General features: G+C 35.9%; 1 pseudogene; it reads left to right on the top strand.

Annotated features, from left to right (window-relative positions):
- The first annotated feature begins 2,387 nt into the window (after positions 1 to 2,387).
- On the top strand, positions 2,388 to 4,572 carry LOC107832461 (nicotine N-demethylase CYP82E3-like; annotated as a pseudogene).
- Positions 4,573 to 9,931: the final 5,359 nt, after the last annotated feature.

The following is a 9,931-nucleotide window of genomic DNA, read 5'->3' as shown; positions in this document are numbered from 1 at the left end:
AGGGCCCGCTTGATCAAAACCTGAGGTTCGGACCAAAACCCAATTACCCGTTTACCCCCGAGTCCGGTTATATAATTCAATTCGAAATCCGACCTCAATTCGAGGTCTAAATCCCAATTTTACAAAACTTTCTAATTCTACCCAAATCCCTAGTTTCTACCATAAAAATTCTAAATTTAGGGTAGAAATCTTATGGAAGGTAATGGGTAATTGAAAGAAAGTAGATTAGAGTCACTTACCAATGAATTTAGGAAGAAAAGCTCTTGGGAAAATCGCCTCTAAAGTGTTTAGGGTTGAGAATTTAAAAGAATGAGCTAAAATCTCGTCTTTCTCAGTTTTTGACAAGGCAGAGATGTAGTAGCAATTGCGACCTGGGGTTCGTAAATGCGAAAAGGTCTTCGCAAATACGAAGGTTTCACACCTCTGTTGCCATTGCAAATGCGAACAACTTGTTCGCAATTGCGAACATGATACTATTGCAAAATGCGACAGATATCTCGCAAATACGAGAACCCCAGCCCCAGCCCATGATCACAAAAGCGAAGTATCCTTCGCAAAAGCGAGACTCGCATTTGCGAAGTTTGCAGTCTAGCACCAGATGAAACTTGCACCAGCTATGATTCTAAGTCAAAAACCACTCCGAAACCTATCCGAAAACTCACCCGAGCCCTCGGGGCTTCAAACCAAATATGCACAAAAGTCCAAAAATATCATACGAACTCGCTCGCGTTATCAAAACACCAAAATAATACCAAGAACTACGAATCAGACACCAAAACGAATGAAATTTTTAATGAAACTTAAAAACATGCAACTTTTCAACCGGACATCTGAATCACGTCAAATCAACTCCATTTTGTACCAAATTTTGCAGACAAGTCATAAATACTGTAATAAACTTATACAAGTTCCGAAACCAGGATCCGCACCCGGTAGCAACAAAGTCAAACTTCGGTCAAACTTGAAATTTCTTTAAACTTTTAAACATCTAATTTTCAATAAATTACGATAAATCAAGCTAGAGACTTCCAAATTCGATTCCGGGCACACGCCCAAGTCACAAATTACGATGCGGACCCACCAGGATCATCAAAATGCATATCCGGGTCCGTTTGCTCAAAATATTGACCGTAACTCAAATGAATTCTAAAGCACGATTTCATATTTTAATTAATTTTTCGCCTCAAAACCTTTCGGAAAAAGATACTTGCATACGCAAACCGAGGAAGGCTAAACAGAGCTATTCGGGGTTTCGAAATACAGAATTAAGGGTTAAAACTACAAATAACCTACCGGGTCATCGCATTTATTCATCTGGCAAGGGCTACACCAAAATTGTGGATTTAAAATGGATCAATTCGTTAAGTTTTTCTTCATTCTTTTCTTTGTTTAACGCGCCGAGTTATTGCTAATGGGACTTTGGTAAATATCTGCTACTTTTTGTGTTCTTTGGATAGTTACTTGTTGGATTTTATGCATGCATATCATAAATTAATATTTGTACCTAATTTTCAGATGCACGCTCTAACTTTTGTGATTTTTTTGACATTTCTCTTTCTAAATCCGCTTGGAAGATTAGTGATGCCCATAAAATGTTCGATAAAATGTCTATTAGGAAAACCTCTAAATCTGCACTATTCTGATTTTACTGAGTCTATCTGAGACGGTGAAAGTCTTCTCTTAGTAGACCGTAATGAAGAAAATACTTATCCTTCTTTATTTTATCTCTATTATTCTTGGTTCTACCTTGATAGTTCTTTTTCATTTTTCTGAATTCAGAGGGGTCCATCTGAAATATTGATAGCTATAATATATTAAGTTTCCATTGGCAAACTCGAAGTTCTTTATTTGTTGGGAGAAAGAACGCGAAACATGAAAGAACGCGAAATATGATTTTATTTAGAAAGCTTTTCTTTTTGGGTACTTTTTTGTATAGTTCAAATAATGACCAGCAGAGACATTTCCCTTTGGTGACAAGTAATTGATGATTCGAGAAATTTTGATTTTAATATTTAAAAGAGTTTAAATAGACTTTGTGCTTTTACCAAGTAGGAATGCGTTATTTGTGTTGGGTGTAGTGCGCTTTGCTTCCACTACTTAGTTTCTTTTTACTTTGGTTTTCCTATTCCTCCAGTTATTAGCATTTTGAACTATGTATAGATCAAAGTTTCGTCATAGAAGATTAATAATGGAATTTACCATTCAGCACAAGAAAGTTCGGAAAAGACCTCAATATTGGACCCGTGCTTAAGCATGGGCAGACCGCTCTAGTAATATAATGACAAATTTCAACAATTTGTTGGCGTGATGGATTTGGCAGGTATAGAGTCAAAATTGCACAATAACAGTTGGGCTGCTATATATCCAAGAATGTTGTGGCTGCAACCATGCATGTTTGTAGAGATGTCAAGTGGTCAACATTGGCAATTATATTGGTTAACACTTGCAACAAAACCAATATTTGTAAATATATATATCACTGTAAAAGAAGATGTCGCCTACATATATAGTACGTACTCTTGAAAAATCCTAAATTTCATATACTCTTGAAATTTTCAAATAGTGTATCAACTTCTTTCTCCCATAGAAGCCATTGTAGGACTTGTAACCTATGCATTTCTACTCTACTTCCTATGGACAAAAAAACAATCAAAAATCTTAAACCCACTGCCTCCAAAAATCCCAGGTGGATGGCCAGTAATCGGCCATCTCTTTTATTTCAATAACAATGGCGATGATGACCGCCATTTTTCTCAAAAACTCGGAGATTTAGCTGACAAATATGGTCCCGTCTTTACATTCCGGTTAGGGTTTCGCCGTTTCTTGGCTGTGAGTAGTTATGAAGCTATGAAAGAATGCTTCTCTACCAATGATATCCATTTCGCCGATCGGCCAGCTTTACTTTACCGAGAATGCCTTTGCTATAACAATGCCATGCTTGCTGTTGCCAAATATGGCCCTTACTGGAAAAAAAATCGAAAGCTAGTCAATCAAGAACTTCTCTCCGTTAGTCGGCTCTAAAAATTCAAACATGTTAGATTTTCTATAGTTCAGAAAAATATTAAACAGTTGTATAATTGTGATTCACCAATGGTGAAGATAAACCTTAGTGATTGGATAGATAAATTGACATTCGACATCATTTTGAAAATGGTTGTTGGGAAGAGCTATAATAATGGACATGGAGAAATACTCAAAGCAGCTTTTCAGAAGTTCATGGTTCAAGCTATGGAGATTGAGCTCTATGATGTTTTTCACATTCCATTTTTCAAGTGGTTGGATCTTACAGGGAATATTAAGGCTATGAAACAAACTTTCAAAGACATTGATAATATTATCCAAGGTTGGTTAGATGAGCACATTAAGAAGAGAGAAGAAACAAAGGATGTTGGAGGTGAAAATGAACAAGATTTTATTGATGTTGTGCTTTCCAAGAAGAGCAACGAACATCTTGGGATGGTTACTCTCGTGACACCACCATCAAAGCAACGTATTCGTAAGTAAATTAATCTCTGCTTCTATTTTAACATGTTGTAGGAGTCAATTTATCTTATATTTTAGGTTACTATATTCGTATATAATATCACTTTAATTTTTATAGACAGTTACATATATATTGTTATTTTTTAAATGGCTTAGCAATGTATAGATTCTTCTAAACTTTCAGTATTTCGAAGTAATTAAAACTTTAATTTATGGATTCAGTTGATAAACTCTATCACCGTAGGTAATGAATTTTTATATTTTTGGTATATTTTAACCTATTGTAGCAATGGATTTCAATTAAAGAAAAAAAGAGGCTTTTGTACCTTTATAACATATCTTCAATTTGACTGGAGTATTTTCATTTTTTTCTTAACCAACTCATGCATACTAGGATATGAACAATCATGCATCTTCATCTCTTTAGTTTCTTCTTTGTAAGTCATCTTTTTAACTGTTCTTTGTCCATATGTATAGACTTTGGTCTTGGATGCAACAGACACACTTGCACTTCATATAAAGTGGGTAATGGCGTTAATGATAAACAATAAGAATGTCATGAAGAAAGCACAAGAAGAGATGGACACCATTGTTGGTAGAGATAGATGGGTAGAAGAGAGTGATATCAAGAATTTGGTGTATCTTCAAGCAATTGTTAAAGAAGTATTACGATTACATCCACCTGCACCTTTGTCAGTACAACACCTATCTGTAAAAGATTCTGTTGTCAACGGATACCATATTCCTAAGGGGACTGCACTACTTACAAATATTATGAAACTACAACGAGATCCTCAAATATGGCTAGATCCTAATGCATTCGATCGAGAGAGATTCTTGACGACTCATGCTGCAATTGACTATCACGAGCAGCACTATGAGTTGATCTCGTTAGCTTGTCCCGCGATGAATTACTCATTGCACGTGGAACACCTTTCAATTGCTCATTTGATCCAGGGTTTTAATTTTGCAACTACGACTAACGAGCCTTTGGATATGAAACAAGGCGTGGGTATAACTTTACCTAAGATGACAGATGTTGAGGTGCTAATTACACTTCGCATGCCTCCTACGCTTTATCAATACTAAGATGTTTTGTTGTCACGATTCGTTCTGATTTGTCCCTCAATGTTTAAAAAAAGAATTTTTATTTTGGTTAAGATTGTTTCACAAATGGTTATTCATCTACTTTACTAATAAGTGATTGTAATCCATAAATAATAAGAAGTTTGAGCCTCCGATAAGCATTTCTCGGGCAGAAGTCTTAAGAAAGAGCTTAGACCTCTATGGCCTAGCCTCTTCATGTTCTTGTTCATGTTTAATTTCAATTCTTTTCCCGTTTTATTGTTTTATATATTAATTTAAACCTCCTTTTTCAATTTCAAAGTAATGCTTATGACCTTTTACTCTAATATTCATACAGTTGTGAAGACTTAGACTTCAAGATAGGAGTTTAACTTATATGCACACATTTTACAGTATTTTATCAGTGTGTTTTAATATGTTCTTATTTTCTAGTTTAGTAGTTATAAAAAAGAAGGGGGAGGCCAAATAAGAAGGAAGGTTAGCAGAGGGTGTACCTTTATCCAAAAATTGCTTAGGAATAAGTAATTAATTAAGTTTGCATGAACGATTAAGATCTTATGTTTGTATGTTTCAGATACTCATATACTCTTTATCTTTGATTTTGTATAATTCGAATGTAAAGGAAAATTAAAGCAAATCAACCCAATGAATATAATAGGTAAACAGGTAACTGAACAAACGAAATTAAGTCACATTCACAACAGTAGAAAACATCAATTTACAATATCACTGCAAACTTGAGCTCTCAATCACAATGCCAATAGGGATCTAACCCTAATTAAGGCAAAAGTAGTGGACGAAACATACATTAACGCAAAGGGTACGAATGAACCAAAATTTTAAATAAACAAAACTTGAGCAATTCCATAGTATAAGATAAATTTTTGTAAGCTTATTAAAAAGATATAAATTTTAACACCAATTAGGCAATAAGCAAACAACAAGAAGAAAAGAATGACAAAAGAGTAACCTAGAGTAAATGGTAAATAACCCGCTATAACATGTTAAATTTCATTGTTCCTGGTGTAAAAAATTCACTACAGTGTAGTGTTCGTGTAAATAGCTAAAATCTAAAAAATATAACCTTTACATCGAAGGATTCTGATGGAAATCAAAACTTAAGTTGCTCGGACATAGGTGTGGGTATCCGACACGGGTGCGTATCTAGAGGTCAGATCCTTTGAGATGTAAATTCTAAGATTCGGGGATACGGATCCTAGTACTAATTCAGATATTGATACTAAATCACGTAAGTTGTCCGTGCGAATTATAGCGCTTGGGCTGAATGAGCCCCTCCGGAGTCTGTACACCCCAGTGAGCGCAGTCGCTAGCGATTGTTATGTTTGGGCTGGATCTGCCCTGTTCTGTACTGAGTGACTGAGTGTGTCAAGTGATTGAGCATGCCGAGTGGAAAGTATGAGACATTGAAATTGAGTAGTCTAAGAGTGTGAGTACATGAGTTCATTTCTGAGATACCTTGAATTCGACATGCACGCATGACATACAAGCATAAAGATGTAGTTTTCCTCATGTTGTACGATATCATGTCATTCATGACTTCTCACACGTATCGGCATATGGGCATAGTGATGCATTTTACACTGGCTATCTGGAAAGAAAATGAAACATCTTATTTGTTGTTGAAAGGATTTTTGGGAAAATTACTATTTTCAAACTTACTGATATTATTTTGGCAACTTCGGTAAACGACTTGGGTTTTCACTGATATACTTGAAAGGCAGAACTATTTTCAGAAATTATGATTAAGCTGAGCATTTTATCTCTGAGTTACTTCTTTTATTACTTGTTTTACGTTGTTATGGACTGTTGTTGGCTATTGGTATTGGACCCGACCTTTGTTCCAGCTCGTCACTACTTTCAACATAAGGTTAAGTTTGTTACTTATTGAGTACATAGGTTCGGTTGTACTCATACTACATTGATCTGCACCTTGCGTGCAAATGTTGACTGTTGTTGTTACTATGATTGACGAGAGCTGGAATTGAAGACGTACCTATGTTCCGATGGTAGCTGCCTCTTGTTCATGGTAGCCTTAGAATATATAGATTTGTTCATGTATATTTCAAACAGATGAAGTCCTTTATTTCTTTTCAGCTTTTTTGTAAATTCTAAATCTTAGACGCTCATGATTTATACTACCAGTCATTTGGGAATGTATAAGATTTATATAATTTCTTTTACTTAATTGTCTTGTTAAATTTCATTGGAATTGAATAGTTGATAACTGGCTTACCTAGCGGGTTGAGTTAGGTGCCATCACGACCAATTGGATTTTGGGTCGTGACAGCTTTAGGGCAAGTAGGAACTTTGAAGATTTCAATACTAGAAAAAAACATGCGAATATATTTTTAACTTATAGATTGGCTCAATTTGATGTCACTGTTCAGATTTTAAATCGTTCTTCTTTTGAAATGTTGAAACTTGAAATACAACTTATAACGTTATCTCTGCAAATCATATTTATTTATTTATTTATTTATTGATGAACTGCTGCAACTGTGGAGAGAGAAAAGACATCATGTGTGAAGTATAAGACTACATGATTAAAATATGAATTGGATTTGGAGTTGTACCTCAGAGATTTCAAAATAGGTTATAGAAATGACTAGGTTGATGTTGGCGAAATGTTACTCTCCTAAAGACAATGTGTTTGTCTTAGTTGAAAGTATCGACATTTACTTCAAAATTTTGGAGGTTAATTTGATAAGTTTGTTATCTTGACCTTGTTGTAAGGAGAATTTCTTTTGACTTCGTTAAAGTATTTATTTGCTAGATCTTTGAGGGAAAAAAAGTGGAAAAAACGGAACAAGAAGTATTGTAAATTTATATTAAGAGATAAGAGAATTGGATAAAATGTAGCCATTCTTTCACCACTTATCACTCTGTAACGATCCGACCGGTCGTTTTGAGCATTTGCACTTCGCTCGGTAGTTTACGAGCATGAGTAGCTCTGTATGATGTATTATGACTTATGTTAATCGTCAATTTTGATTTTCAGGTTATTCGGAATTGATTTGGAAGAATGATTCTCACTTAGGAAGCTTTAAATTGGTACAATTGACCAAGTTTGACTTTTTAGTATTTGACATGGGATTGGAGTTTTGATGGTTATGTTAGCTCCGTTGGGTGACTTTGAACTTAGGAGCGCGTTCGTATTTTTGATTTGGAGGTTCGTAGTAGAATTAGGCATGAAATGGCGAAAGTTGGAATTTTGGAAAGTTTGACCTGGAGTGGACTTTTTGATATCGGGGTCAGATTTCGATTTCGAAAGTGGGAGTAGGTCTGTAATCTCAAATATGACTTGTGTGCAAAATTTGAGGTCAATCGGACATGAATTGATAGGTTTCGGCATCGGCTGTGTAAGTTTGAAGTTTCAAAGTTTATTGATTTTAAATTGAGGTGTGATTTGTCGTTTTGATGTTGTTATATGTATTTTGAGGCCTCGAGTAGGTTCGTGTTATGTTATTGGACTTATCGGTATATTTGGACGACGTCCCGAGTGGCTCGGCTGAGTTTCGGACGAGGTTCGGAGCAAACTTGGGGTTAGTATTCTTGACTTACTTGTGATTATATTTCATGAATTAATCTTCGTTTTCGACGTTAGATTATCGATTTTTCAAGAGAAATTGAAGGAAATTTCAATAATTTCATAAAACGAAATTTCGAGTTTTGAATACCGATTCGGCATCGGATTTGAATGAAATTACTATGATTAGACTCGTAATTGAATGGATTGTCGAATTTTGTGAGTTTCGTCGGATTTCGAGATGTGAGCCCCATTGTCGACTTTTTGAGCGGAGTTGGGAATTTTCATAAATTGTTAAATTATAAGAATTGGAGTATATTTTGATTAGTTTGCACGCTGTTTGAACTAGTTTCGGATCGTTGGTTGGGATTGAGGAGATAGGAAGGTGTTCGGAGATTGATACGCGCGGAATGGAATTTCTTGAGCATTGTTTAGCTTGCTCGGAATTGATTCGCCTTGTTCGAGGTAAGTAACACTTCTAAACTTAGTGTTGAGGCTATAAAACCCCGAATTACGTGTTATGTGATTGCTTTTGAGGTGACGCACATGCTAGGTGACAGGCGTGTGGAGGTGCACCGTGTGGTTTTTGACTCCGTTTTTTCTGTGGTACTGTGTAGTTACCTGATCTTACCTATAACCATGAAATTTCTACGTATTCGAGCTATTGAGCTGTGATCCATGCTAGATATCATGTTTAGGCTTTATGTTGGTGCTTTTAGGACCCATAGTGATCGTTTCTTACTGCCATCTTTCTGATTATGAGTGATAGTTATGGGATCCGGCTGCACGCCGCAGCGGTTATACTAATTTATGATAGCGCTTGGACTGAAAGAGCCTCTCTGGAGTCTGTACACACCCCTAGTGAGCACGGTTGATTATAGTGAGGGATGGATTTTCCCTGTACATGGATCTTGTCCGAAATATTATATACTTGGAGATGGATCTTCTCCACGGGCTAAATTTGCCCCTACTCAGTACTGAGTGACTGTTGGTCAGTTGATATATATATTATGGGATGGATCTTCCCTGGACCGGATTGGCCATATACAGTACGTAGTGGTTGAGCATGATGAACGGAAAGTGTGAGACAGTGAGATTGCGTACTCTGAGAGTGTGAGTAGATGATTCATCTCTGAGATAGATGGCATTGGCATGCACACATGACATACATGCATAAAGATGCATTTTCCTCATGTTGTACAGTATCACGTCATTCATGACTTTCACACATATTGATATGTGGGCATAGAGAGGTATTTCACACTTGCTATCGGAAAATAAAATAAAACATCTTATTTATTGTGGAAAGGATTTTTGAAAAAATTACAGTTTTCAAACTATCTCATATTTTTCGACGATTTCGGTAAAGGATTTGGGTTTTCACTGATATACTTGAAAAGCGGGACTATTTTTGGGAATTATGAAAAGCTGAGCATTTTAAATTCCGAGTTACTTCTTTTATTACTTGCTTTACATTGTTATGAATTGTTGTCGGTTATTGGTGTTGGACCCGACCTATGTTCCTGCTTGTTACTACTTTCAACCTAAGGTTAGGTTTGTTACTTATTGAGTAAATGGGGTCGGTTGTACTCATACTACACTTCTGCACCTTGCGTGCAGATATTGGCTGTTGATGTTGCTGTGTCCGGTGGGAGTTGGATTTGAAGATGTACCTGCGTTTCGGTTGTAGCTACCTCTTGTTCATGATAGCTTTAGATTCATAAAACTCTGTTTATGTACTTTTCAGACATATGGTGTATTTACTTCGTACCATCTTTGTAAACTCTATTCTTAGAAGCTCATGATTTGTACTAC

The sequence above is a fragment of the Nicotiana tabacum genome, chromosome 22 (assembly GCF_000715075.1).
Source record: "Nicotiana tabacum cultivar K326 chromosome 22, ASM71507v2, whole genome shotgun sequence".
Classification (NCBI taxonomy): domain Eukaryota; kingdom Viridiplantae; phylum Streptophyta; class Magnoliopsida; order Solanales; family Solanaceae; genus Nicotiana; species Nicotiana tabacum.
Note: the sequence above shows the minus strand (reverse complement) of the source record. Positions and strands in the feature narration are given on the sequence as shown.